The following is a 7,044-nucleotide window of genomic DNA, read 5'->3' on the forward strand; positions in this document are numbered from 1 at the left end:
AAAAGAAAACCCCTACAACTGTCAATCACCCACTTCTCCAAGACCAACCGAAATTCAAAAACTTCTCATCTCTGAGTGCTATATTCTTCAGAAGCCTTCTTATTGTATTCCCAATAAAAGAGCACACCTTCGATAATATCGAATCTAGCTTCAACATAAATATCTTGATGATGACACGCTGATTCAACACCAGCACGATCAATCAATAAGTTTTCACTATCCCATGATAAGACTTCTGAAGCAGATGCAATATCATTCATCCATTGATGGAACGAATTCCCTCAACATGCACTGGGGATTGATCTTTGGACAAGATTCAAGACATAACAAGTCATTGCAACTTGATGTGATTCCATGAAACGTCATCAACAAAATCTCTCTACATCACAATCCCCTGCACGACTGAGGAACTTCTTCTCTTCACCGATCATATCCAGAATGGAGACTGTTGCTGCTATCTGCCACAACAACGTCAATTCGCTGACGAAGCCAGTTCACAGTAAAGTTATGATGTTCAGGAGAATTCGGGTTGAACTCCAAGTACACCTTCATCTTAGGGATGCTCAACCCACCAACTAGTTCGTGAATGTAAAGGCTCACTAGAGGAGCAAAGATTATGTCGATAATCATGGTCCTTGTTAGAGCATTGCTCGGTCGAACTCGCATGCGTTGCTATCTCAAGCATGTTTGTCAATGTTAGTGATCAAAACTATAAGTCTTGATTTCTAGTCTACTATAGCTAAGTCTCAGACTAGGATTGAAAGTGTAGTTAAGCTCAAGAACTCCATGGCAATCATCATACAAGACGAAGAACTACTCAAGGAACTGGTGGAACCTCATCGACTAAAAGGTATGTGGAGACTTGAACTTATCTATCGCTCAAAAGTCTATCTACTCTATCTCTTATTTTGAGACAAAAGTCGTTTTGCTATATAGACTTTTATTATACACATTTGCTATTTCGAGCCGAGTTTATCTCGCCTATCTATTTCTCGAAATATGTGTTGGTAAGCTTTTGCTTTGGCCAAGTTCATCTTTACCTAGTGACGAAAGTCATGTTATGTTTCAATCACTTTGAAAATTGCTTTCACGAAAAATATTGTGAATAACAACTATATAATAACGTCCTCTAAGAATGTTTCAATGATTGAAATGAGATTTTAGATTATATAACCATTGTTGGATATAAGCATTTGTGTGGCAACACATTGTGAGTGGGGAAAAACGATTTGCTGGTTTTTACGGAATTGAAGAGTCGACCGTGTGGAGACTCCTTGAACCAAGCGAAATGTTGAACCTCACATAGATGCACTGCAAGAAGGGAGTGCTTTAAGTTCGAGAGATCAATCTGTAATACCCCTGCCTAAACCAAGAACAATGGCCGTTCCAGAGTTAATTCGGTCACAAGAGAGGATGGATTGATCTGTAGGAGGGAAGCTGAGAAATGCGTGAGATCAATGGTGATCTGAGATTGTAGGTGTGCTGTGAATTCAGCATGAAAATGCTCTGAATGATTGAATTTTGCTCAATTGAGAGTAATTTCTGTGAGTTCTTGTAGACGAAAGATTGTCTGTATGAACTTTGATGAGAAATTGCTCGTTTTGGCGAATGTTGTTCGATTGTTCGAAAAAACCTCCCTTCTTCAATCAGGATTCAAAGACATTTTATAATGTCGGAGTTGAAAACACCATGATCCCATGAAGTGTGACAGTTGCTGAAATCAGAGAGCGGGAAATGGGGAAATCGTGTTAAAACCAATTATTCATCATGCGGAGACTTGGTTAACCTTCCCCCCACTACTTTGCTGACTCTTCCAACTTATTGCACGACTTGCTCACATTCTCGTCGTGGGTGAACACACGTACCGTAGACCGCCAGACCAAAACCTTAGTTAATATCCCCCATGTGACACGATTGAAATCTCGTGATTGTGGAGTCAGTTGTTGAATTTATGGGACGATGAGTCCATGTAACGCTGAGTTGAACATGATTAGCAAATGTTTCGAAATTCATGAATTTAATGTGTCTGATGAGATGAGGTATCATTATAACCTAAGACGAGCAAAACTGTGTTGCTAAATTATTGAATATTGGTAGTTGAACCAATGTTCTTTGATTTGAGCATATATTGCTAGTCTGAGCGAATATTGCTAATTGAATAAATATTGCCGGTTCGAGCGAATATTGCTAGTTCGAGCAAATACTGTTCTTTTGATGAATTGTTGGTAGCTGGACCAAATAAAATAGTAATTTAAGTTACTGACTGCTGGGTCGAGCAAAATAAATATGAATATCAATCATGGAATCAACATAAAATTATCAGAGTGTTCGAATCTGCACAGAATCACGTTTCTGCAGAGCTCTGGATTCAAAACCCTAATTTTATCGAAATGATGATTTATTGCAAATCAACACGGGACCGGCTACATGGGATGACGGGTTCACCATATAACGCCCAATGCTCGAATGAGAAAAAAATACCAAAGTCTCTTGAGGACCAGTTGGTGAAAGAATGATTAAATGCTGGTTTAATCATTTACTGAAATAATGCTCGTGTGAGCAACAAATCATAAAACCTGATGTAGAAAATATGAGGGGCCGACCAAGAGGTCATGAGACCGTCTCTTGATGGTCGTGGGACCAGTATATGGTCGTTTGAGAGAACTTCCAATTGTTTGGAAAGAGTTCGAACCTAATATGAGCAACTGAGCAAATTAGGTTAAAATCATTAAAACATGCGGGACCAGCTGTTTGCAAGCCTCAGGGTCACCCTTGGTCGGTCAAGTGGATGTGCCCGTGTCACCATAGTGTCCGTGCTTCAGTCCTGAGAATTTTGATATTTTCTGATGCACGTTTGAGCAACATTTGGAGAAAATATGCAAAATCCATGGTTTTGCTGAAACCGGCAAAAATCCATGAGATGATGAAAATAATAAATAAACAAGGAATCACAAGGTGTGGGACCGGCCACGGCTAGGGCATGGCCGTCCGGATGACATGTGGTCCCACATGTTTTTCCCAGTTTTATGTGATTTTATGTATTTTTCTCTGATTTAAGGGAAATTCCATGAAACTGAAGAGTTTGGCGAAATTAGGGAACTTCCATGAGATGAGAGACATAAATTAAAATATAAAATAGGGAATGGGAGTGTGGGACCGGCAATGGCCGTGGCATGGCCGGCCGACCAATGGGCGCGGCCCCCAAGGCACTCTTCCCAATTTTATGTAATTTTGATGAAATCAATCAAAGGGATTTGTTGAAAACCAAGATATTTTGTTGAAATCAGGGAGTTTTCATGAAATCAGGAAATCAAACACCAAATAATAAAAAAATAATGGGTGTGTGGGACAGTCTAGGACATGGCCTGCCGGCTAGAGCCCGGTCCCACAAGTTTTCCTAATTGTTTTAATATTTTCCATGATTTTAGAGAAAATACATGAAATTAGGTAATTTTAGGGAAAATTCATAAAATCAAGGAATTTTCATAATTTGAGAAGGAATAATAAAATAATGGGACGTGAGGTGTGGGGCCGGCCAGGGACAAGGCATGACCGTCCGACCGGCGGTCCCGCGACACCTTTCCCTAATTTTATTATTTTTTGATAAAATCATGTGATTTAGATAAAAATACATGAAATTAGGTAATTTTCATGATTTTAGGGAAAATTCATAAAATCAAGGAATTTTCATAATTTGAGAGAAACAATAAAATAATGGAGACGTGAGGTGTGGGACCGGCTGGTGTTCGGTCCCGCGACACCTTTCCCTAATTTTATTATTTTTTGATAAAATCATGTGATTTAGATAATTTCTTTGAAATAAAGAAAATTTGCTCGAACGAGAGGATTTTCATGAGATCGTGAAAATAGTAAAAATATGGTAAAATATAAAATTAGACGCGGGACTAGTCACGGCATGACTGGCCGGCTGGTGAGCCTAGTCCCCTGGCGCTTTTGTTTAATATTTTATTATTATTATTTTCCCTTCCTATTTTGCATAGGTTCCTCGCTCGATCGTATTTTTAAAATGCTCGCTCGTGCATTCAGAATGCTGGTCTGTGTATTATCTGCTAATTACACTTGCACCATTTTGTCAGGGCCTATTCGATTCCCAGATGCCTGTTTCGTTGAATACTTATTACTAACCTGTGGAATTCTGCTGGGAAGAACCACAGATTGAAGTAACGAAATATAACGAGGAATCATAGAATATTGTTGAATATTCAGGCGATTAATTGACGACTTGTAGAATATTGTTGGATATTCAGACGATGGCTCGTAGAATATTGCTGGATATTCAGACGATTTAAGATAATTAATTCGTTGGCTTTATACTTGAAGGGCTTCCTGTCTAGGAGCATTAATTATCTGAGGGTTGAGCAATATGAACTTGCTGGAGCGTCATATTCTTCTTGTATAGTCGGGGAAAATCTGGTTACATCCCGAAGACGTTGTCGCTCTATACTAGCAGACATAATGTCTAGGAGCCGCCCAATCTTTCGATTCTACACAGTATGAGATGTGCCGTGGCCTCAGCTGAGAGATTGCACATCTTCATCTTTTCTGAGAGACTTTCTCCATCAGAGGTGGCATGAGCTTTCATGCACAGAGACATGAGTCTCGATACTCATCTGATTGCCGGATCCGGAGTAATTACTGAAATTGCTCAGTATTCATGAGATGCGTCGTGGCCTCAGCTGAGAGACTACACATCTACACGTACTCTGAGAGATATCCTTCTCAGTCAGAGATTTATGATATGAGCTTTCATGCTTTAATGAGAGACATGAGTCTCAATACTCATCCGGTTGCCGAATTTGGAGTATATTTTTACAATTCTACCCTTTGTCGAAAATCCATCATCTACATTAAGTCCCCTGCTTAGTGAGGAACAGTCATATTCCTCAGTCAGCATTTAATGGTGATTTTCCAGGTATAAAAATAAGTAATTGAACTTAGTCATAAGATAAGATATTACCGGATTTCGACTGAATGAGCAAACCATGGTTTGAGCGGAAACCTCTGTGGCATAATAGAGCGTCATCCAGTGAACATAAAAACCGTGTAGAACCGCTGGTTCGATGGTGGAACCTTGGTTGGTTTAGGATTCACGGGTCGGGCCCAAAAGGGAAATCTTAATGGAATTAGGCTTTGGAAATAAAATTAGGTATAAAATGGATTAATTCTCTTTTTTTTTATTCTTCTTCCCACGACCACCATCCTCTTCATCACCTTCACGTCCGAGCTTGACAGGAGCAGGAAGGATTTTCGCTGGAGCGTCACCGTCCGTCCGACCGGAGCTAGCACCGTTCGGCCAACTTCCGGCCGGCGCTGACCAGGTGCGTCCAATTTTTTTTTTAGATGTTTGATGATTCCATGAGTGTTTCATGCTTTCACTATATCAAAATCCTAACATGTGTATATGTTGATGTGGGTTTTGTAGAAAACCCTTGTTTTATCAAACGTATATGCGTTCGATCGTTAGTTTTGAAAACTAATAAAAATCCCTGATTTATGAGAGATTTTTTTTTATATATGTGGACTTAGGTCCAGTGATAAAACTTAGTGTATGAGCTTTCATGTGAACCAAGATTTTACCTAATAGATGTGAGCTTTCATAAAACCGAAATAAACTCCGTTTTAAAGGATAATGTTTATTCGAGGAAAATATACATATATATTTTTATGTATGTAAACTTATGTCCAGTAATAAAACTTAATTTATGAGCTTTCATGAGAGTTAGTATTTTATCACAATAGGTGTGAGCTTTCACAAAACTAGCATAAACCTTCGTTTTTAATAAAACACTAATACGAAGGAAAATAGATTTTTTTTTTACATGTAGCCGTGACATATTTTATGTGAAACATGATGACGTATTTTATTCACATGGATTTGTTCTTATTAGATAAATTATGAAAATTTATATGAACAAATTGCATTAATTATCGTTTTGTAAAATCAAGACATGGGTTTTGAGTAACCTTCAAACTATACAACTTATTTGTGATGAAGTCATGTCTTATTGTAAATATCATAGTTCAGTTGTGTGAGTGTTCACATTATGAAAATTATGTACATGATTTTATGAGAAAATCATTTTCCATGAACTAATGAAGTGTTGTTCGTTATTGCAGGTTTCAAGGAACGAATTGATTTCGTGTGTTAACTCTTGTATTGCAACCACTATTGTTAGTGAAGTTGAAAGAGGTAAGAGTTCAAGATTTACCGTTTGTAGACACCGGCGTTTTAATTTGCATGATTCCATCATCATATTGAATTCTCGGATGACGGAAACATTGTGTGGATTTAACAGCAGCTTTGCGATGATGTCTGATTCTCCAGCCAATGACGCTTCCAGAGATGAAAGGTGTGCAGATGATGATATCTCCATAGAGGAAATATGCACGGATGAGACTTCCGTTGGTGAGGAAGACGAAACACCTGGAGTCAAGAATGTCCCAAACATAGATGACGCTTTCTTTGAGGTTCAGGACCCCGAAAATCGTCTCAAGTCCCCGGTATATCGCCTTCTGATCAATCCCAGGACGGTCACTCAAAAGAAATTAGTGACTCCTCGTGCTGCTATTCGGTTCTGTCTTGAACGAGGATTATTCCAGGATTCAATGATTGAATTCAAGCTTTCTCGACGCACTTTAGAGAAGTTCTCGGGATGGTCTAGACACATGCTGGGATTTCCTCGTGTTAGAGCTATGCTAGATAGAGCACAAATTACCAGGGTCGTTCAAACATCTGGAGATTTGTATATCTTTCATGACACACGAGGTATTGTAGCTCTTCTTGCTCGCTGGTGCATCCCAACTCATACATTTATATGCAGCTGGGGAGAGTTCACTATTACCTTGGAAGATGTAGTTGTTTTGTTGCATCTTCCAATTACAGGTAACTTTCCTGAAGAACTTTGGACGGCGGAAGAGAAAACAGTTTCCAAAACTTTAACAGCTGCGATGGATAGAATCAACAAGGTTTTTGGTAAAGGTTGTTACGCTCATTGGTTGACACATTGGTGGCCACGAAACGCC

Source organism: Papaver somniferum, unplaced genomic scaffold (genome assembly GCF_003573695.1).
Source record: "Papaver somniferum cultivar HN1 unplaced genomic scaffold, ASM357369v1 unplaced-scaffold_125, whole genome shotgun sequence".
Classification (NCBI taxonomy): Eukaryota; Viridiplantae; Streptophyta; class Magnoliopsida; order Ranunculales; family Papaveraceae; genus Papaver; species Papaver somniferum.